The sequence below is a fragment of the Ylistrum balloti genome, unplaced genomic scaffold (assembly GCF_031769215.1).
Source record: "Ylistrum balloti isolate Yb309-2 unplaced genomic scaffold, AGI_CSIRO_Ybal_v1 Utg369612, whole genome shotgun sequence".
NCBI classification, from domain to species: Eukaryota; Metazoa; Mollusca; class Bivalvia; order Pectinida; family Pectinidae; genus Ylistrum; species Ylistrum balloti.
This window is the reverse complement of record NW_026781887.1, coordinates 630,707-656,209: the sequence shown is the minus strand read 5'-3', so window position 1 is coordinate 656,209 and position 25,503 is coordinate 630,707. Positions and strand designations below refer to the sequence as shown.

The window sequence follows — 25,503 nt, the reverse complement described above, 5'->3', positions numbered from 1 at the left end:
CTGTACCACAAGAGATATCCAGTACATTTGACAATAGCTACTGTACCACAGGACATATCCAGTACATTTGACCCTAGCTAATGTACCACAAGACATATCCAGTACATTTGACCCTAGCTACTGTACCACAAGACATATCTAGTACATTTGACCCTAGCTACTGTAGCACAAGACATATCCAGTGCATTTGACTATAGCTACTGTACCAAAAGTGATATCAAGTATATTTGATCCTACCTACTGTACCATAGGAGATATCCAGTGCATGTGGCCATAGCTACTGTACCACAGGAGATTTCCAGTACATGTGGCCATAGCTACTGTACCACAGGAGATATCCTGTGCATTTGACCCTAGCTACTGTACCACAAGAGATATCCAGTGCATTTGACCCTACCTACTGTACCACAGGAGATATCCAGTGTATTTGACCATTGCTACTGTACCACAAGAGATATCCAGTGTATTTGACCCTAGCTACTGTACCACAGGAGATTTCCAGTACATGTGACCACAAGAGATATCCAGTGCTTTGACTGTACCACAAGAGACATATCCAGTGTGTTTGACCCTAGCTGCTGTACCACAGGAGATATCCAGTGCATTTGACCCTAGATACTGTACCACAAGAGATATCCAGTGCATTTGACCCTAGCTACTGTACTACAGGAGATATACTGTAACACAAGAGATATCCAGTGCATTTGACCCTAGCTACTGTACCACAAGAGATATCCAGTGCATTTGACCCTAGCTACTGTACCACAGGACATATCCAGTGTGTTTGACCCTAGCTACTGTACCACAGGAGATATCCAGTGCATTTGACCCTGGCTACTGTACCACTGGAGATATCCAGTGCATTTGACCCTGGCTACTGTACCACAGGACATATCCAGTTCATTTGATCCTGGCTACTGTATCAACAGAGATATCCAGTACATTTGACCCTGGCTACTGTACCACTGGAGATATCCAGTACATGTGGCCATAGCTACTGTACCATTGGGAATGGGGAATATAGATAAAAACATCTGTAATACTTTTCCTTCAGTTTTCGTTCAGTCTTAAGCTATATCAGCGAAAGTCAGGTGAGTGATACAGTCCCCAGAAGCCTCTTGTTTTTCTATAAAACATACTTTGGCATTGGACATAAAACAAGACTGATTGTATTACAGTTTTGACACAGAAAAATAGCATTATGGCAAGTGAGCCAAGATGTTGTGTAGACAAGGACCCTGTTATGTAACAGAGTAGACTTTCTACAGGAGCAGCAACATATAATAAACAGAGGGAATGTGCAGGAAGTAATTAAGTCAACGAGAATTACTCCTGGATGTATTCAAATGATTGTGCTGAGATCAATTACTGTTTTCAGATCTGCGGGACCAGCTCCTTATCAATCAGCAGCCGTTTATCCCTAAACTGTCTATCATTTTTATTACAACAATATACATCTCCTGTGTATAATAATGATTCCGATCATTATGTGATGTATTAGTCTCAAACTATATCAGTATTCAATGTCTAACATACAAATGTTATTTACTTTATAACACCAAGCTTATATTGATCTCACCAACTTATCAGTACTACTAGTATAGTAATTTACAGCAGAGTGACCACCACAGACTGAAATTTGTTAACATGTTCCCTATCATACAGTCAAATAACATTTACATCACAGAGAAATGTGATGTTTATGTAGAGTACAGTGTTACATCATTAGAGCAACATAACACTCGCTACCTAGTCACACCAGACTATAGTACTGTTGTACAGTGTTCTGTCATGTGTACAACAACACCCACTACCTAGTCACACCAGACTGTAGTACTGTTGTACAGTGTTCTGTCATGTGTACAACAACACCCACTACCTAGTCACACCAGACTGTAGTACTGTTGTACTGTGTTCTGTTGCGTATACAACACACCCACTACCTAGTCACACCAGACTGTAGTACTGTTGTGAAGTGTTCTGTCATGTGTACAACAACACCCACTACCTAGTCACACCAGACTGTAGTACTGTTGTACAGTGTTCTGTCATGTGTACAACAACACCCACTACCTAGTCACACCAGACTGTAGTACTGTTGTACAGTGTTCTGTCATGTGTACAACAACACCCACTACCTACTCACACCAGACTGTAGTACTGTTGTATAGTGTTCTGTCATGTGTATAACAACACCCACTACCTAGTCACACCAGACTGTAGTACTGTTGTACAGTGTCCTGTCATGTGTACAACAACACCCACTACCTAGTCACACCAGACTGATGTTGTAGTACTGTTGTACAGTGTCCTGTCATGTGTACAACAACACCCACTACCTAGTCACACCAGACTGATGTTGTAGTACAGTGTTCTGTCATGTGTACAACAACACCCACTACCTAGTCACACCAGACTGTAGTACTGTTGTACAGTGTTCTGTCATGTGTACAACAACACCCACTACCTACTCACACCAGACTGATGCTGTAGTACTGTTGTACAGTGTTCTGTCATGTGTACAACAACACCCACTACCTACTCACACCAGACTGTAGTACTGTTGTATAGTGTTCTGTCATGTGTATAACAACACCCACTACCTAGTCACACTGTAGTACTGTTGTACAGTGTTCTGTCATGTGTACAACAACTCCCACTACCTAGTCACACCAGACTGATGTTGTAGTACTGTTGTACAGTGTCCTGTCATGTGTACAACAACACTCACTACCTAGTCACACCAGACTGTAGTACTGGTGTACAATGTTCTGTCATGTGTACAACAACAATCACTACCTAGTCACACCAGACTGATGCTGTAGTACTGTTGTACAGTGTTCTGTCATGTGTACAACAACACTCACTACTTAGTCACACCAGACTGAGGCTGTAGTACTGTTGTACAGTGTTCTGTCATGTGTACAACAACACCTACTACCTAGTCACACCAGGCTGTAGTACTGTTGTACATGTTCTGTCATGTGTACAACAAAACCCACTACCTAGTCACACCAGGCTGATGCTGTAGTACTGTTGCACAGTGTTCTGTCATGTGTACAACAACACCTACTACCTAGTCACACCAGACTGTAGTACTGTTGTACAGTGTTCTGTCATGTGTACAACAACACCTACTACCTAGTCACACCCGGCTGTAGTACTGTTGTACAGTGTCCTGTCATGTGTACAACACCTACTACCTAGTCACACCAGACTGTAGTACTGTTGTACAGTGTTCTGTCATGTGTACAACAACACCCACTACCTAGTCACACCAGACTGTAGTACTGTTGTACAGTGTTCTGTCATGTGTACAACACCCACTACCTAGTCACACCAGACTGTAGTACTGTTGTAAAGTGTTCTGTCATGTGTACAACAACACCCACTACCTAGTCACACCAGACTGTAGTACTGTTGTACAGTGTTCTGTCATGTGTACAACAACACCCACTACCTACTCACACCAGACTGATGCTGTAGTACTGTTGTACAGTGTTCTGTCATGTGTACAACAACACCCACTACCTAGTCACACCAGACTGTAGTACTGTTGTACAGTGTTCTGTCATGTGTACAACAACACCCACTACCTAGTCACACCAGACTGTAGTACTGTTGTACAGTGTTCTGTCATGTGTACAACAACACCCACTACCTAGTCACACCAGACTGTAGTACTGTTGTACAGTGTTCTGTCGCGTATACAACACCCACTACCTAGTCACACCAGACTGATACTGTAGCACAGTGTTCTGTCATGTGTACAACAACACCCACTAACTAGTCACACTGTAGTACTGTTGTACAGTGTTCCGTCATGTGTACAACAACACCCACTACCTAGTCACACCAGACTGATGCTGTAGTACTGTTGTACAGTGTTCTGTCATGTGTACAACAACACCTACTACCTAGTCACACCAGACTGTAGTACTGTTGTACAGTGTTCTGTCATGTGTACAACAACAATCACTACCTAGTCACACCAGACTGATGCTGTAGTACTGTTGTACAGTGTTCTGTCATGTGTACAACAACACACCACTACCTAGTGTCACACCAGTGTAGTACTGTTGTACAGTGTTCTGTCATGTGTACAACAACACCCACTACCTAGTCACACCAGACTGTAGTACTGTTGTACAGTGTTCTGTCATGTGTACAACAACACCCACTACCTAGTCACACCAGACTGTAGTACTGTTGTACAGTGTTCTGTCATGTGTACAACAACACTCACTACCTAGTCACACCAGACTGTAGTACTGGTGTACAATGTTCTGTCATGTGTACAACAACACCCACTACCTACTCACACCAGACTGATGCTGTAGTACTGTTGTATAGTGTTCTGTCATGTGTATAACAACACCCACTACCTAGTCACACCAGACTGTAGTACTGTTGTAAAGTGTTCTGTCATGTGTACAACAACACCCACTACCTAGTCACACCAGACTGTAGTACTGTTGTACAGTGTTCTGTCATGTGTACAACAACACCCACTACCTAGTCACACCAGACTGTAGTACTGTTGTACAGTGTCCTGTCATGTGTACAACAACACCTACTACCTAGTCACACCAGACTGATGCTGTAGTACTGTTGTACAGTGTTCTGTCATGTGTACAACAACTCCCACTACCTAGTCACACCAGACTGGCGCTTTAGTACTGTTGTACAGTGTTCTGTCATGTGTACAACAACTCCCACTACCTAGTCACACCAGACTGATGCTATAGTACTGCTGTACAGTGTTCTGTCATGTGTACAACAACACCTACTACCTAGTCACACTGTAGTACTGTTGTACAGTGTTCTGTCATGTGTACAACAACACCTACTACCTAGTACCAACTGAGCACTGTGTACAACAACACCTGTTGTAAGTGTTCTGTCATGTGTACAACAACACCCACTACTAGTCACACCAGCTGTAGTTGTACAGTATGACTGTGTACAGTGTTCTGTCATGTGTACAACAACACCCACTACCTAGTCACACCAGACTGTAGTACTGTTGTACAGTAATGTGTACAACAACACCTACTACCTAGTCACACCATGTGTCATGTGTACAGACACAAGTACTGTTGTACAGTATGTGTTATAATTGTGGGAATATTGTTATAATTGTGGGGATCCTACAGTAAACTTAGATAGATGTCCAGCACTAACCTACACAAATAAGATATTCCAAGCAATGTCACAATATTATCAGCAGACTGATACTATTTTATTTATTGATTGTAAATCTGAAAAAATTCCAGAAACTAAAATTTGCAGACAAAAAAACTGTCTGCATCCAATGTATCGCCAGACAGTTATGGGCTATACAGAAAATGTTATGACAGACTAAGTAGATATGCTAGGAGTTTTACAGAAAATGTAATGCATGAGACACAATAGATACACTATAGGCTATACAGAAAATGTAATCCTGAACACAGTAGATATGCTATGGGCTATACAAAAAATAGAAAACTGGACAAAGCCGACACACTGTTTGGGCAAACCAAACCAATTCTGTAACAATCTGACCTGAAACTATTTTCTTCTTGAAGCAGTTCATTCTTATTGTGGCATGGTATTGTGCAGAAAACACCAGCTGTATCAGTAAATATGTTGTATACAGAACACCAGCAGTATCAGTAACTGTGTTGTATACAGAACACCAGAGGTATCAGTAAATGTGTTGTATACAGAACACTATAGGTATCAGTAAATGTGTTGTATACAGAACACTATAGGTATCAGTAAATGTGTTGTATACAGAACACCAGAGTATCAGTAAATGTGTTGTATACAGAACACCAGTAGTATCAGTAAATGTGTTGTATACAGAACACCAGTAGTATCAGTAAATGTGTTGTATACAGAACACTATAGGTATCAGTAAATGTGTTGTATACAGAACACCAGTAGTATCAGTAAATGTGTTGTATACAGAACACCAGAGTATCAGTAAATGTGTTGTATACAAAACACCAGAAGTATCAGTAAATATGTTGTACACAGAACACCAGAAGTATCAGTAAATATGTTGTACACAGAACACCAGAAGTATCAGTAAATGTGTTGTACACAGAACACCAGAAGTATCAGTAAATGTGTTGTATACAGAACACCAGAGTATCAGTAAATGTGTTGTATACAGAACACCAGAACACCAGAGTATCAGTAAATGTGTTGTATACAGAACACCAGTAGTATCAGTAACTGTGTTGTATACAGAACACTATAGGTATCAGTAAATGTGTTGTATACAGAACACCAGAGTATCAGTAAATGTGTTGTATACAGAACACCAGAGTATCAGTAAATGTGTTGTATACAGAACACCAGAGTATCAGTAAATGTGTTGTACACAGAACACCAGAGTATCAGTAAATGTGTTGTATACAGAACACCAGCAGTATCAGTAAATGTGTTGTATACAGAACACCAGAGTATCAGTAAATGTGTTGTATACAGAACACTATAGGTATCAGTAAATGTGTTGTACACAGAACACCAGCAGTATCAGTAAATGTGTTGTATACAGAACACCAGCAGTATCAGTAACTGTGTTGACTACAGAACACCAGAGTATCAGTAAATGTGTTGTATACAGAACACTATAGGTATCAGTATATGTGTTGTACACAGAACACCAGCAGTATCAGTAAATGTGTTGTATACAGAACACCAGAGGTATCAGTAAATGTGTTGTACACAGAACACCAGAGGTATCAGTAACTGTGTTGTACACAGAACACCAGTAGTATCAGTAACTGTGTTGTATGTGTTTTTAGCACACAAATCATTCTATTGGAGTACACAAATCATTCTATTTTAGCACACAAATCATTCTATTGGAGTACACAAATCATTCTATTTTAGCACACAAATCATTCTATTGGAGTACACAAATCATTCTATTGGAGCACACAAATCATTCTATTGGAGTACATCAATCATTCTCATGAATCATTCTATTGGAGCACACAAATCATTATATTGGAGCACACAAATCATTCTATTGGAGCACACAAATCATTCTGTTGGAGAACCCAAATCATTCTATTGGAGCACCCAACTCATTCTATTGGAGCACATGAATAATTCTATTGGAGCACATGAATCATTCTATTGGAGCACACGAATCATTCTATTGGAGTACATCAATCATTCTATTGGAGTACATCAATCATTCTATTAGAGCACACCAATCATTCTATTGGAGCACACAAAACAATCTATTGGAGCACACGAATCATTCTATTGGAGTACACAAATCATTCTATTGGAGTACACCAATCATTCTATTGGAGCACACGAATCATTCTATTGGAGCACATGAATCATTCTATTGGAGCACATGAATCATTCTATTGGAGCACACGAATCATTCTATTGGAGCACACGAATCATTCTATTGGAGCACACGAATCATTCTATTGGAGCACACAAATCATTCTATTGGAGTACACCAATCATTCTATTGGAGCACACAAATCATTCTATTGGAGCACACGAATCATTCTATTGGAGCACACAAACCAATATACCTTTTTTGGTACCAGTATGACACTTGTACTATTACCACAAATGATAAGAGTTTTTAGACAATTTTTATAACATCTGTGATGGAATAAGGGATTTTATTCCACTGATATGAAGTGTGAGAGCCCGGACATTTCTAATTATTCTAGTTTAGTTGGATGTGGGAGTCAGACATGAAACTGAATCATTGTAATAACAATAAGAAATAATATTATAAGAGTACATCAAGATGAGAAACTACTCACTGCAGCAGCTTCATTTTGCTTTATTCAATCAATTGTATAAAATGCCTTACACTTAATTTCTTCAGGCTTGTCTCAATTGTGGCGTTTCCTGCACTGAAACTTTTCCAATGTGAGTTAATAAAAAAGTTACCTTGCCGACAGAGTAAATCTTGCGGGTTGTTGGTCGCTTGACACACTGTCAATCACTTCAACACGTACAAGGTGGAGGGGTGTCATATCAGTCATGTAACACCTGTATGCAGGCCTGTATGTGAATCCTGCTCGTTCCTGTAGCCATGCCTTCAGATACTCTGGAGGAAATGGGTGTGTCCCTGCTAGCTTCAGCCTTACCTCCAGCTGAATTAGTGACAGGGCAACCAAGTCCCTTGATGTCTCTGTTCCCATGTAATATATATACAGTCACATCTCAAAAACAAACAGGTATTTTTTTATGGTTTGTATGGGAAAAAAAGTAACTCTGGTAATGAAAAGAAGAATTTTTGAGAGCACTAAGTATGTGAAAAAATGGTGTATGTTAAGTTGGAACAAAACTCTGTCACATGAAGTATCGTTGTATTTGTACACTATAAAAGAGCTGTAGTATAGTTCTGTATTACAAAACAGCTGTTTTAGTTCATTGGTTTGATAAGTGAGACCATGGTCATTTATTGATAAATATGGATAGACTTACCATCTTATTTTGATTTTATCAAGCTTCCACTTGAAGCATTTCATATCCTGTAATATTATTTCAGGATTTGTACTGATATATTTCGGACATATAATTGATAAACAGAGAGGCCCCAGATTACACATACCTATTGTAGTGGTAGTTTCACGTCTCAGGTTGTACTTGTCCTGTAGTATATCATACACAGACAGACATATATTTCCACAATCCTGACTACCAGATAGAGGCTCTCCACTGACACTCTCTTCTGTCCATTGTAAAAGTACATGACAACAAACTTTCTTTACTCTCCCAAATTTCGGCAGTGATGCAATACATGCAGGACCATGCTTGGTCAAGGGGGATAACTCTTCTTCAAGAAAAGAAGTGGATAACTTTTGTCTCTTTTTCTGTGAATCATAGACTTTGGGGGTTTCATCACTTGTTTCTTCTGATCTTTGTTTCTTTCCCAGACATTTTGTGCCATTACCGAGTTGGTTTGAAGAGCAGGTTATGCTTCCAATGAAAGGCAGATCATCTTTCTTTGGTATAAGAACCACTTGAAATGACATTGTATTTCTAGCGATACACTCCACACCCACCACCCAATGCCCATCAACAACTCTCTGCCATATCTCAGTAATTGTAGCTGGTTTCTGTTCATTGTCTACTTGAGGAGCCTTTCCAGCTGTAGTTTGGCTTTCTCTTTTGTTCAGCAGAGTTATCATTGAAGGCTGAAACGAAATAGAAAAATATCAAAACTTCATTGACCAAGATTTCTGAAATACACATATTGATATTAAACACAGACTACCTGTAGGATAAATATGATTATCGCTTTACTGTCACAAGTCCATGCACCATTTTATTTTTGTTTTCAGGTATAAACAACAATCTATAATTATATCAACAAATGAATGCAGACTATTTCAGATTGGCACCCTCTTTCCTTCACTAACAGTCTCAACATGTTGTTATACTTTACTACGTAAGTAACTTGTTTAATGTATTCATATCTTCAAAATACTTTGTCTGACAACACAGTAGGTTTAAATATGGTAGCAAAGGCATCCTAGACAAACAAGTTTCCAAACCAGTACTGGCTATGTTGAACTTACATTTTATTAAATAACATATTTCTCAGCACATCTCTGAGATCTGAATTACATGTAAACAAAAGTGATCAAATCACTATTTGATGTTTTAGACGAGTTGATGACAAGTGTTTTGTATCAAAGCCTTATAAATATGCAAAATGTATTCAGGGACACTGTCAGTGAGAAGTGTCAGATCTTGCTGAATGTTATTAATATCATGCAATTGAAGAAACAGATGGTGTCATGATTTTTTTTTCGCAAGGGTAAACCAGAATCATCCCAAAGCTTAACTATACTCATACTGTAATCACCTTGTTAAAAATGTCTATCTAATCCTCTAATTATCTAAATAATGTATTAATTAACAAACAAAAATGCATTGCTTACTAAACATAACATTTACTTAAAAGTAAATACCTACGTGTTTTGAAGTATGACAGAGTGGTCTCCCTTGTAAATTGTCCTGCAGAATCTTCCATGTTCTCGAGATGAAATTATCTTTACAAGTTATCTCCCTTCTCTTCTCCCCAAGGCTCACCAGATCACTCTTCAAATTTTACCAAAATCCTTTAAATATTCTTCACATTTACGATAAAATACATGTGCTTTTAATTTAAGAAGAACTATTTCAATATAATTTAATGCTACAATTGCATTCAATAACAGCTGTACTTTTACTGTGATTTCTCTAGAGAATCATGAGGTGTAGAGATCGTATCATGCCATTACAGTATAATTTACACATTTAATCAAGCATTATAACTATACAAACATGTGCCAAAATAAACTTTCCAGAGTTTTTTAAACTAAGTGATTAGACTTCAGGAAATACACAACAAAGTACAATAAACTTATCACAGCGAAACTTAACAAATATTGAAAACTATATTGTGTTTGGAACCATATATACTCTGTTAAAGTGGTACACATACAAACAGTATATACATAAGGACTAATTTCTTATTTCACATGATAGGGAGTCTTCACTAAAATTGTCTCTGAAAGTGGTCTCAGGTGAACTGACAACAGAGGCAAGACACCATTTATGTTTTGACTCGAGGCTACAATACAAATGTAGTCTTACAGATGGCATTTTCATCATGATTCCATATTATTTACTTTATCTTTTCTCTTCTTTTGCTGATATTTAAGCCCTGAACAAGTGCTTTTCTATGGGACTCACCTACATTTGAAATGCTACTTTATTTTCATTCATAAAAAAAACACTGAAAATTATATTATATTCAGGACTTAATTACAATTTACTAACAAATCAATCAAGATGTTCCATTACTCTAACCAAACAGAACACACATAGTACAGTAATGTATCTCAGATACCTACAGTGAGTCTGGTCTTCAGGGCTTGAATAGCAGCTCCAGTACTGTTTTGGTCATCCTGGACCATGTCTGGGTGTGGTCCATCCCCTCCTAACCGGTCAATGAGGACAGAGAATGTGTCTGTGATCAGCCATCCCCTGCTGGAATTAAATGCTTCCTTCAATATCATTAATTGTGGGCAGCCTAGTCCCACAAAGTCACCACAGTGACAAGAATGTACACCGGTCCATGTGTTTATAACCTAAAACAGAAAAACAATTTTACACACATTGGTAAAACAATTTGAATTAGTTGCCACTAAAATACACAACATCTTCTCCAGGAAAGACATTGTATGATTTTAGTGTCATTATCTATCTTGACAACTGAAGTAACTGGTCATTCATCGCAAACAATTTGTCAAGCTGATGGTTACTCAATACTGTTAATGAATTATGAATAAGATTTAATCATAGTAACAAATACTTCGAATAAGCCACAATGTAGATGCTTAAAATTCAATGATCAAACTTGAATATTGTTGATCTGTATTGGACCACTATTATACCAATCAAGTGAATCTCTAAATTCCAAAAGACACCAGAACCAAATCTTCTAATCACAATCTTCATGCTTTCAAACACATGCAGAAATCCAATGACGTGAACTGTTAAAGCTGCCGACATGGTGTCGTATCTTTCCTCTACACTCTTAATCCCTTCCTCTCTCTGTACATATTTTTATCGTAACTGACAAAAAAAAAGAAAAGAAAAAAAAAGAGGAAACACTCCTATATACATATTCCAATACCTGACATATAATTGTCAATCTGATGATGGCTTGTCAAGACTTTTAAGAAGAAGAATACTCTGTCTGAATTTTAAAATTTATTGTTCCCCGATTCAAAACTTTCATAAGACATTGGAATATTTCCTCTCCTGTTCCAATTAAAGTTATACCACAATTAAACAAGAAAATAAACAACAGCAATGACTTGTTGATTTTTTACCTGTCTTTCAGTTGTATCTAAAAGTAAAACAGTGTCATTTGTTCGAACAACAGCCAAAATTTTGGACAACCCATAGGGACGGAATACATGAAGCTCAATGTCAGTTGAGAATTGGATTTCTTCACTAATGAGAATAGCATAGGAAAGTTGTCCATCCTTAAAATATAACAGATAACCTTCGTCTGTGACAGCATATAGTGTAGACTGAATTCTTGGGTGTGTTACAGCATCAGCTGCATTAGAAGAGCATATTTTCACCCCTACAACATTGATTTTTACTATGTTGGTAAATTCTTCAGGGTAGAAATATTTGATGGGCAGATTCTCACAAACTAGAGTTGCGTCTGATACACAGTATGCCTCTGCGTGTTTGCCTTCTTGGCTGACAATAAATACGTATTTACCACTAGAGTAACATGAACCTAAAATTGAGGTGGGTTTGAAGTCAAGGGGTAAAGCTGTAGGTTTCTGGTGACAGGAATGATCTTGTTTCGGAACACACATAACATGAATGCCGTCTTTTATCCAACTTATAACTGGGCCATCTAATGCTGTCAGTGATACACATCTGTCACTCCAGACAGTTCGGACATCAAATTGTTCTATACTTTGTAATGGTATGTAGCTCCTTGTTGACAGATTAAATCCGACTAGAAAGAGGTGACTGTTTGCAGGATCGTCTCTACAAGAAATATGTACAACAACTACAGGTAGTACAAATCCAGTGGCAATCTCCAAACTCCGTCTTGTTTGTAGAATAGTCACAGATACAGTTGTTTTGGTTTCCGTCAATTCCAAGTTAACATCACTTTCGTTTTCCCATTCACATTCATCGTCAGTCAGTGACCAAATTTTTGCTTCGATCGAAATATTTTTGGTTTTATCAGATTCCTTCACAGAAAATTGTATTAATTTCCCACTACAGGCCAGGAAATGATCCATGGAATCTACAAGTTGTCAATTGTTGTTTACATTGACAAGTACATGTGTACGGCGGCAGCCATGTTTCTTCTTCCGAAAGTTCCGCGAAATCAGTGAATTGACCAATCAAGGCGTCGGAATTTGAAGGGAGACCACTCTATAATTATTGAAGGAAAAGGACGTATTGGAAATTGATGCTTTTCAAATATCATAGTTCTTTTTATGTAATAGTGTTTAGACGTCAAACCATTGAGGTGTACCAATATAAATAAAATGCATTATTTTTCCTTTTATATCATCATCTTGTACATGCATTTTAAAGATCATAATGTTTGTCTGGACCGAGCGGTAGTGTAAATTTTGGCGTCCCGATAATCCCTTCGGCTGACGGACGAAGACCATATATATATACCACATCCTTTACCATCAAAACATCCAAGTATTTTTATGCAAACGTAAAACACTGACCGTTAACAATCAACACTGACTTTTTACCGTGGTTCTTCGGGTCTATAGCCTGTATCGATATCAGCTAATATACACGAACCAATCTGTACCCAAAAAGTTTCGCATTCAAAATATCGATTTATCACAAGTTTCACAAATGTCCGCAAATGCTATTATCGCCATATTTAATTTTAACACTGAATATAAAACACGATAAATAAATCACGTCATGTGATAAAGAAAAAGAAAATTTATGACGAATATTGCCAGAGGAGAAAACAGAGTGTGAAGGGAATGAAGAAGCGAAACAGAAATATTGGGGATGTATACTATATGTACATCTATTCAAAATATTTTTTCAAAACGCTGTCCATCACTTTTGCTTCTCCTACTTTTCGCCAACAATACTCTTTACAAAATGTTTTATAGCACTATTTCACTTCGACTCCTTAATACTTGCAGTCTTACTAATTGTAGCCACAGACAATCTCACAGGCTGTCAGAGAACCGTACCTGTTGAAAGTCTGGTATGACAGCTGTCACAGACGTTATGAACACAGTACCATGAAGTCACTACTATCGAGCCGAGTTGTCTTTCTTCCCTCACGTGTTATTAGATAACGATCCGTCTGGTTAAATAGTAACGCTAAATTTCCAATAATTCCTGTTAGAAGTTCACAATTTTGCGAACATTAACTTCATCCAGTCTTTCGTGACCTCATCTCATAAAACAACATTTAGTCGAGCAAAAAGAAACTAAAATAAATTTTTAGCTTAACATTTTACAGAACCATACGATAAGATATAATGACATACCTTAGAGTACAGAAAAAAACATACCTTAAACAGCACAATATATTACCGAACGATATAATACACTACACAGAACCATACAGTATAAACAAACATCCCTTACACAGAACAATACATTATCTAACGATATAATACACTACACAGAACCATACAGTATAAACAAACATCCCTGTTACAGAACAATACATTATCTAACGATATAACACACTACACAGAACCATACAGTATAAACAAACATCCCTGTTACAGAACAATACATTATCTAACGATATAATACACTACACAGAACCATACAGTATAAACAAACATTCCTTACACAGAACAATACATTATCTAACGATATAATACACTACACAGAACCATACAGTATAAACAAACATCCCTGTTACAGAACAATACATTATCTAACGATATAATACACTACACAGAACCATACAGTATAAACAAACATCCCTTACACAGAACAATACATTATCTAACGATATAATACACTACACAGAACCATACAGTATAACATCCAAACATCCCTTACACAGAACAATACATTATCTAACGATATAATACACTACACAGAACCATACAGTATAAACAAACATTCCTTACACAGAACAATACATTATCTAACGATATAATACACTACACAGAACCATACAGTATAAACAAACATCCCTGTTACAGAACAATACATTATCTAACGATATAATACACTACACAGAACCATACAGTATAAACAAACATTCCTTACACAGAACAATACATTATCTAACGATATAATACACTACACAGAACCATACAGTATAAACAAACATCCCTTACACAGAACAATACATTATCTAACGATATAATACACTACACAGAACCATACAGTATAAACAAACATCCCTTACACAGAACAATACATTATCTAACGATATAATACACTACACAGAACCATACAGTATAAACAAACATCCCTTACACAGAACAATACATTAATACACTACACAGAACCATACAGTATAAACAAACATCCCTTACACAGAACAATACATTATCTAACGATATAATACACTACACAGAACCATACAGTATAAACAAACATCCCTTACACAGAACAATACATTATCTAACGATATAATACACTACACAGAACCATACAGTATAAACAAACATCCCTTACACAGAACAATACATTATCTAACGATATAATACACTACACAGAACCATACAGTATAAACAAACATCCCTTACACAGAACAATACATTATCTAACGATATAATACACTACACAGAACCATACAGTATAAACAAACATCCCTTACACAGAACAATACATTATCTAACGATATAATACACTACACAGAACCATACAGTATAAACAAACATCCCTTACACAGAACAATACATTATCTAACGATATAATACACTACACAGAACCATACAGTATAAACAAACATCCCTTACACAGAACAATACATTATCTAACGATATAATACACTACAGAACCATACAGTATAAACAAACATCCCTTACACAGAACAATACATTATCTAACGATATAATACACTACACAGAACCATACAGTATAAACAAACATCCCTTACACAGAACAATACATTATCTAACGATATAATACACTACACAGAACCATACAGTATAAACAAACATCCCTTACACAGAACAATACATTATCTAACGATATAATACACTACACAGAACCATACAGTATAAACAAACATCCCTTACACAGAACAATACATTATCTAACGATATAATACACTACACAGAACCATACAGTATAAACAAACATCCCTACACAGAACAATACATTATCTAACGCTAAAATACACTACACAGAACCATACAGTATAAACAAACATCCCTTACACAGAACAATACATTATCTAACGATATAATACACTACACAGAACCATACAGTATAAACAAACATCCCTTACACAGAACAATACATTATCTAACGATATAATACACTACACAGAACCATACAGTATAAACAAACATCCCTTACACAGAACAATACATTATCTAACGATATAATACACTACACAGAACCATACAGTATAAACAAACATCCCTTACACAGAACAATACATTATCTAACGATATAATACACTACACAGAACCATACAGTATAAACAAACATTCCTTACACAGAACAATACATTATCTAACGATATAATACACTACACAGAACCATACAGTATAAACAAACATCCCTTACACAGAACAATACATTATCTAACGATATAATACACTACACAGAACCATACAGTATAAACAAACATCCCTTACACAGAACAATACATTATCTAACGATATAATACACTACACAGAACCATACAGTATAAACAAACATTCCTTACACAGAACAATACATTATCTAACGATATAATACACTACACAGAACCATACAGTATAAACAAACATCCCTTACACAGAACAATACATTATCTAACGATATAATACACTACACAGAACCATACAGTATAAACAAACATCCCTTACACAGAACAATACATTATCTAACGATATAATACACTACACAGAACCATACAGTATAAACAAACATTCCTTACACAGAACAATACATTATCTAACGATATAATACACTACACAGAACCATACAGTATAAACAAACATCCCTGTTACAGAACAATACATTATCTAACGATATAATACACTACACAGAACCATACAGTATAAACAAACATCCCTTACAGAGAACAATACATTATCTAACGATATGATACACTACACAGAACCATACAGTATAAACAAACATCCCTTACACAGAACAATACATTATCTAACGATATAATACACTACACAGAACCATACAGTATAAACAAACATTCCTTACACAGAACAATACATTATCTAACGATATAATACACTACACAGAACCATACAGTATAAACAAACATTCCTTACACAGAACAATACATTATCTAACGATATAATACACTACACAGAACCATACAGTATAAACAAACATCCCTTACACAGAACAATACATTATCTAACGATATAATACACTACACAGAACCATACAGTATAAACAAACATCCCTTACACAGAACAATACATTATCTAACGATATAATACACTACACAGAACCATACAGTATAAACAAACATCCCTTACACAGAACAATACATTATCTAACGATATAATACACTACACAGAACCATACAGTATAAACAAACATTCCTTACACAGAACAATACATTATCTAACGATATAATACACTACACAGAACCATACAGTATAAACAAACATCCCTTACACAGAACAATACATTATCTAACGATATAATACACTACACAGAACCATACAGTATAAACAAACATCCCTTACACAGAACAATACATTATCTAACGATATAATACACTACACAGAACCATACAGTATAAACAAACATCCCTTACACAGAACAATACATTATCTAACGATATAATACACTACACAGAACCATACAGTATAAACAAACATCCCTTACACAGAACAATACATTATCTAACGATATAATACACTACACAGAACCATACAGTATAAACAAACATTCCTTACATACAACATATTACGATAATCACAATACGTTACTAAGATATCCACTTTATTCAGTAATATGCAATATTCAGATAATACATTTACACAGTACTAGCACATCCAACACTGACATTGTCGTACTGGTGTAGAGAGATTTTAATTTTCATGATTAAGTATCCAGGTCAGATTCCTCTGTGTTATTAAATAATAGCGTGCATAGATCACTGAGCTAACGATTTCATTTAAAACCTAATATCTTTTAAGCACTCAGATTATGTTGTTGAAAACTCTATTGATCAGTTCGCTGGTGTATTTTTAATAACTGATATGGTTTTAGTGCAGACTGCCAGGCAATATGAATGATATTCTCTCTTTACAGCTGAAAATCAAAATTTGAAAAAAATTCAAATGAGTCATACAACTATATAGTGATTCATACAATGGGTCATACAACAATGGGTCATACAACAATGGGTAATACAACAATGGGCCATACAACAATGGGTAATACAACAATGGGTCATACAACAATGGGTAATACAACAATGGGTCATACAACAATGAGTCATACAACTATATAGTGATTCATACAACGGGTCATACAACAATGGGTCATACAACCATGAGACATACAATTGTAGCGTCATACAACTATGGGTCATACAACTGTACTCTGAAGAATTCAACCATGAGTCATACAGCTTAACGACCTGTCATATGACTGTCCTGTGAACTAGTTATACCATCTACCACACACGGCTAGTTGGGCACGTCCATGGGGCAAGTAATATTGTATTACGTTTGGTATGTGCTAGCGAAATTGTATTGTCTATAATTAATTTTTCAAGAAAGCCATGCAACATATTAGAAGACGTATGTTATTTATGTCATTGTCATTGACCACAGACTCACCGTTACACCAAAACCGTGCTGGAAATGTTTATTTCACAGAAATCCTATCAAATCATTCATGTTGACTAGATGGTATTGTTATATTTTCACTTACCTACAAAAGTAAAACGTACCATTCCCTATAATGTACACAGATATCAAGATTTTTCGAGTTTCTTGTCATTATAGAGGTTACATATTCCTACGTACTTCATATACATGGGACTCAATCTAGCCCCAGAGGTGTCAAAGTATGGCCCCTGAGATAGCTCACGTAACTTGACTACGATGGTAGCTCAGTCTGGCCCCAGAGGTGTCACAACATGGCCCCTGAGATAGCTCACGTAACTTGACTACGATCGTAACTTAACCTGGCCTTGTATGTGTCACAATATTGCCCTTGAGAATAGCTCACGCAACTTGACTATGATGGTAGCTCAATCTGGCCCTCGAAGTGGCTCAATATGGCCCATATGATAGCCTAACATGGCCTCTGTGATAGAGCCTAGGTGATGGCTCAATATGGCCCAGGTAGCTCAACCTGCTATATAAACATATTGTGACAGATACCCCAGGGACTGATCCACCTTAGGTGATAGCTCCACCTGTGATATAGACATATTGTGACAGGTACCCCAGGGACTGATCCACCTCAGGTGGTAGCTCCACCTGTTGTATAGACGTATTGTGACAGGTACCCCAGGGACTGATCCGCCTCAGGTGATAGCTCAACCTGCTGTATAGACGTATTGTGACAGATACCCCAGGGACTGATCCACCTCAGGTGATAGCTCAACCTGCTGTATAGACGTATTGTGACAGGTACCCCAGGGACTGATCCATCCCAGGTGATAGCTCAACCTGCTGTATAGACATATTGTGACAGGTACCCCAGGGACTGATCCACCTCAGGTGATAGCTCCACCTGTGGTATAGACATATTGTGACAGATACCCCAGGGACTGATCCGCCTCAGGTGGTAGCTCAACCTGCTGTATAGACATATTGTGACAGGTACCCCAGGGACTGATCCGCCTCAGGTGGTAGCTCACTCTGCTGTATAGAGTATTGTGACAGATACCCCAGGGACTGATCCACCTCAGGTGATAGCTCCACCTGTGGTATAGACATATTGTAACAGGTACCCCAGGGACTGATCCGCCTCAAGTGATAGCTCAACCTGTTGTATAGACATATTGTGACAGATACCCCAGGAACTGATCCACCTCAAGTGATATTGCAGTGCAACTTGTTCCATGTTGTGGTCCAGCCTGAATGTTGAATGTCAACATCTTAGATAAATTATAGATTAATTGTTATTTCGTTTTAAACTACGTAGGCATTTATAAAAGTTATGTGGACAGATGATCTCCCTAATATCATTTCAACAAGATAATTCCCAATGTAACCACTAAACACACTGTCAAAGTATGACAAGTCCTATCTATCTATATAAACAGTCATGAATGATGATGTTTCTGCTGAGAAATTATTAAAGTAATTTTGTTAAACGGAATATTGCTCAATAAAAAAATCTAGGCATGACATAATATATATTCTGATTTGAATATATTGACTTTTAAGGATAGAAATACTTCAATGTTTGCCAGTGGTTGTTTACAATATGATGTATGTGTTTGTTAATGCTAGGTGATACTGAAAATATACAAATGTTTGAAACTGAACACCAGAAAAGATGTCAAGGATTATGACATTATTTTGTGCATTACTTACTGAAACATTAAAAATAGGAATGATATTCATGAAGTTGATCATTTTCATGGTTCCATTTTAAAATCTATCAGAATTTTATATCTTCATTTCCCTATTGTTTATGTGTTGTAGCAGTGCTACATGCTAACATATGAAATGGTTTAAGAAGGTTTTCAACAACTGCTTGCGTATTCATAGAAATTTAACCGTAGAAATCAGCGCTCTGCTCTTTACATGCTTGAATAGCTCCAAATGAAACTTGTGGCTAGTTGTGGAGGTCGATAATGCATTTTCTGTGTTGAAAACATCACTCACCACGTGTGAAATGAATACGGATTCTATATTTCATTGAATTATTCACTGCCAGATAATGCTATTAAGATTTCCTATTACCCAAAGTATTTCCTATTTTCAACATCTTGAGAGAGCCTTCCTGTGATATACAATGATTTTTCGGTCGATTCTGTCTCCTTTATATATCTAAGTGATTTGATAAAATGTTTTCACCTAAGAAAACTACAACTATTTAACTCATCAAAGCTCAGTCCTTTTACAAAATAAATATTAATCAATCAATATTAAACTTAAAATACATTTTCCAATCATTTTCATGTTATCTTAATCTTTGTGAAAAAATGAATAAATAACATAAAACATTAAACATAAATCGTACACATACAATCTAACATGGCTATGTATAGTAGATTACTGTGTATAATACACAGGTAGAGCATGAACTAACCAGGTTATGTATAGTAGGTGATTTGTGTATAATACACAGGTAGAGCATGAACTAACCAGGTTATGTATAGTAGGTGATTTGTGTATAATACACAGATACACTGTGAACTAACCAGGTTATGTATAGTAGGTGATTTGTGTATAATACACAGGTACACTGTGAACTAACCTGGTTATGTATAGTAGGTGATTTGTGTAAATTACACTGGTACAGTGTGAACTAACCAGGTAATGTATAGTAGGTTACTGTGTATAATACACAGGTAGAGCATGAACTAACCTGGTTATTTATAGTAGGTGATCTGTGTATAATACACAGGTACTCTGTGAACTAACCAGGTTATGTATAGTTGGTGATTTGTGTATAATACACAGATACACTGTGAACTAACCTGGTTATGTATAGTAAGTGATTTGTGTATAATACACAGGTACACTGTGAACTAACCTGGTTATGTATAGTAGGTGATTTGTGTATAATACACAGGTACACTGTGAACTAACCTGGTTATGTATAGTAGGTGATTTGTGTATAATACACAGGTACAGTGTGAACTAACCAGGTTATGTATAGTAGGTTACTGTGTATAATACACAGGTAGAGCATGAACTAACCTGGTTATTAATAGTAGGTGATCTGTGTATAATACACAGGTACACTGTGAACCAACCTGGTTATTTATATTAGGTTGTTTGTGTATAATACACAGGTACACTGTGAACTAACCAGGTTATGTATAGTAGGTGATTTGTGTTTAATACACAGGTAAAGTGTGAACTAACCAGATTATGTATAGTAGGTTGTTTGTGTATAATACACAGGTACACTGTGAACTAACCAGGTTATGTATAGTAGGTGATCTGTGTATAATACACAGGTACACTGTGTACTAACCAGGTTATGTATAGTAGGTTATTTGTGTATAATGGACAGGTACAGTGTTAACTAACCAGGTTATGTATAGTAGGTGATCTGTGTATAATGCACAGGTACACTGAGAACTAACCAGGTTATGTATAGTAGGTTATTTGTGTATAATGGACAGGTACAGTGTTAACTAACCTGGTTATGTATAGTAGGTGATCTGTGTATAATACACAGGTACACTGTGAACTAACCAGGTTAATTATAGTAGGTTATTGTGTATAATACACAGGTACACTGTGAACTAACCAGATTATGTATAGTAGGTTATTGTGTATAATCTAGGTTTTATGGTCAATATAACCCACATGTACACTGTGAACAAACTGGGTTATCTGTAGGTTTTAAGGTCAGTACAACCTAACTGTTAACTTACCAGGTTATCTGTAGGTTTAAAGGTCTGTATAACCTAACTGTTAACTTACCAGGTTAGCTGTAGGTTTTAAGGTCAGTACAACCTAACTGTTAACTAACCAGGTTATCTGTAGGTTTAAAGGTCTGTATAACCTAACTGTTAACTTACCAGGATATATGTCGGTTTTATGGTCTGCTATATTCAGTTTTAGACTTTGACGTTACAGAGATGGACAGAGGGTTTTAGTAGTGATATATTGACATTATACGGTGAAATGCCACGAGAAGTTTATATGTTAATGATATCACTGGTTTGATATGAGCTTGGCTTTAATCATGCACTAACAAGTTTAGTGACAGAAGTTTGATGTTCGGGATAATGACAATATTACTGTATTTCAAAAGTGCATCAGTTTATGAGTCATTTATTTTTCAGACATCAGGTTGTGCTTTTTAATTTAGCCTCTACAAGAGACAGGTTTCATCCACATTTTAATCTAAATCTCATCCATCATTTGCTATGCCTCATCATTATAACTTCTATAGATGTAGCCCTTAAGCATCAGCAGTGAAAGCAGTAACAGCAGAAACATCAATAACATGTGCCTCTCACAAAGACTAACACACAGCCTGAAAGTCTTCATCAACTCCAGAACTTGTTTGAAAATTCTAACACAATTTAATTTCTTGATCTAAGCACTGATCATGGTCATGATCATGAATTAAACACATTTGTTGACATACACCTAGCGTATAATACATGTGGCTTTAGGTTATCAATGGGTATCAGTCTTGGTTATTTAAAGGTTATCAATGGGTATCAGTCTTGGTTATTTAAAGGTTATCAATGGGTATCAGTCTTGGTTATTTAAAGGTTATCAATGGGTATCAGTCTTGGTTATTTAAAGGTTATCAATGGGTATCAGTCTTTGTTATTTAAAGGTTATCAATGGGTATCAGTCTTGGTTATTTAAAGGTTATCAATGGGTATCAGTCTTGGTTATTTAAAGGTTATCAATGGGTATCAGTCTTGGTTATTTAAAGGTTATCAATGGGTATCAGTCTTGGTTATTTAAAGGTTATCAATGGGTATCAGTCTTGGTTATTTAAAGGTTATCAATGGGTATCAGTCTTGGTTATTTAAAGGTTATCAATGGGTATCAGTCTTGGTTATTTAAAGGTTATCAATGGGTATCAGTCTTTGTTATTTAAAGACTGTAACAGTATGGGTACAGTGAGGTCTCACACAGTATGGGTACAGTGAGGTCTCTCACAGTATGGGTACAGTCAGATCTGTAACAGTATGGGTACAGTCAGGTCTGTAACAGTATGGGTACAGTCAAGGCTGTAACAGTATGGGTACAGTCAGGTCTCTCACAGTATGGGTACAGTCAAAGTTGTAACAGTATGGGTACAGTCAGGTCTCTCACAGTATGGGTACAGTCAAGGTTGTAACAGTAGGGTACAGTCGGGTCTGTAACAGCATGGGTACAGTCAGGTCTGTAACAGTATGGGTACAGTCAAGGCTGTAACAGTATATGAACAGTCAGGTCTCCTACAGTATGGGTACAGTCAGGTCTGTAACAGTATGGGTACAGTCAAGGCTGTAACAGTATGGGTACAGTCAGGTCTGTAACAGTAGGGTACAGTCAGGTCTGTAACAGTATGGGTACAGTCTGGTCTGTAACAGCATGGGTACAGTCAAGGCTGTAACAGTATGGGTACAGTCAGGTCTGTAACAGTATGGGTACAGTCAGGTCTCTCACAGTATGGGTACAGTCAGGTCTGTAACAGTATGGGTACAGTCAAGGCTGTAACAGTATGGGTACAGTCAGGTCTGTAACAGTATGGGTACAGTCAGGTCTCTCACAGTATGGGTACAGTCAGGTCTGTAACAGTATGAGTACAGTCGGGTCTGTTACAGTATAGGTACAGTCATATCTGTAACAGTATGGGTACAGTCAGGTCTCTCACAGTATGGGTACAGTCTAGTGGCTTACAATATGGCTACAATATGTAATAGTTTGGGTTCTGAGGCAATATGTTGAAATATGGGTAAGGGTTGGGTACAACTGAATCTCTCACAGTTTGGGCATAATAAAGTTTGTCGTCACAGTTTGGTACAATAGAATCTGCTACAGATTGCCTACAGCCAGGTCTGCCACAGTTTGGGTAATTTAAAAGTCAAATCTGTCACTCATCTGAAAGGGCAAAATCTGTCACAGATTTAGTAGAGTTATGCTAGTCTTAAGTATAGAAGAATGAGTGCCACAGTTTGAGTATTGTGCCTGTCTGCTAAAAAAACAAGTCCATCACATTTTGGGTATAGCTGAGTTTGTAACAAGTTGGGTATAGCACAGTCCATCACAGTTTGGGTATAGCTGAGTTTGTAACAGTTTTGGTATAGCCGAGTTTGTAACAGTTTGGGTATAGCCGAGTTTGTAACAGTTTGGGTATAGCTGAATTTGTAACAGTTTTGGTATAGCTGAGTTTGTAACAGTTTTGGTATAGCCGAGTTTGTAACAGTTTTGGTATAGCCGAGTTTGTAACAGTTTTGGTATAGCTGAGTTTGTAACAGTTTTGGTATAGCTGAGTTTGTAACAGTTTTGGTATAGCTGAGTTTGTAACAGTTTTGGTATAGCCGAGTTTGTAACAGTTTTGGTATAGCTGAGTTTGTAACAGTTTGGGTATAGCTGAGTTTGTAACAGTTTGGGTATAGCTGAGTTTGTAACAGTTTTGGTATAGCCGAGTTTGTAACAGTTTTGGTATAGCTGAGTTTGTAACAGTTTGGGTATAGCTGAGTTTGTAACAGTTTTGGTATAGCCGAGTTTGTAACAGTTTGGGTATAGCTGAGTTTGTAACAGTTTTGGTATAGCTGAGTTTGTAACAGTTTTGGTATAGCCGAGTTTGTAACAGTTTGGGTATAGCCGAGTTTGTAACAGTTTGGGTATAGCTGAGTTTGTAACAGTTTGGGTATAGCTGAGTTTGTAACAGTTTTGGTATAGCCGAGTTTGTAACAGTTTGGGTATAGCCGAGTTTGTAACAGTTTGGGTATAGCTGAGTTTGTAACAGTTTGGGTATAGCCGAGTTTGTAACAGTTTGGGTATAGCCGAGTTTGTAACAGTTTGGGTATAGCTGAATTTGTAACAGTTTTGGTATAGCTGAGCTTGTAACCATTTGGGTATTGAGTCAAGTCTGTGATAGTTTGGATATTGAGCCTAGTATGTGATAGTTTGGGTATTGAGTCTAGTATGTGAGAGTTTGGGTATTGAGCGTAGT

At 36.9% G+C, this 25,503-nt stretch overlaps 1 pseudogene; it reads right to left on the bottom strand.

Annotated features, from left to right (window-relative positions):
• Positions 1–7,957: 7,957 nt before the first annotated feature.
• Positions 7,958–12,812, bottom strand: LOC132547264 (uncharacterized; annotated as a pseudogene).
• Positions 12,813–25,503: the final 12,691 nt, after the last annotated feature.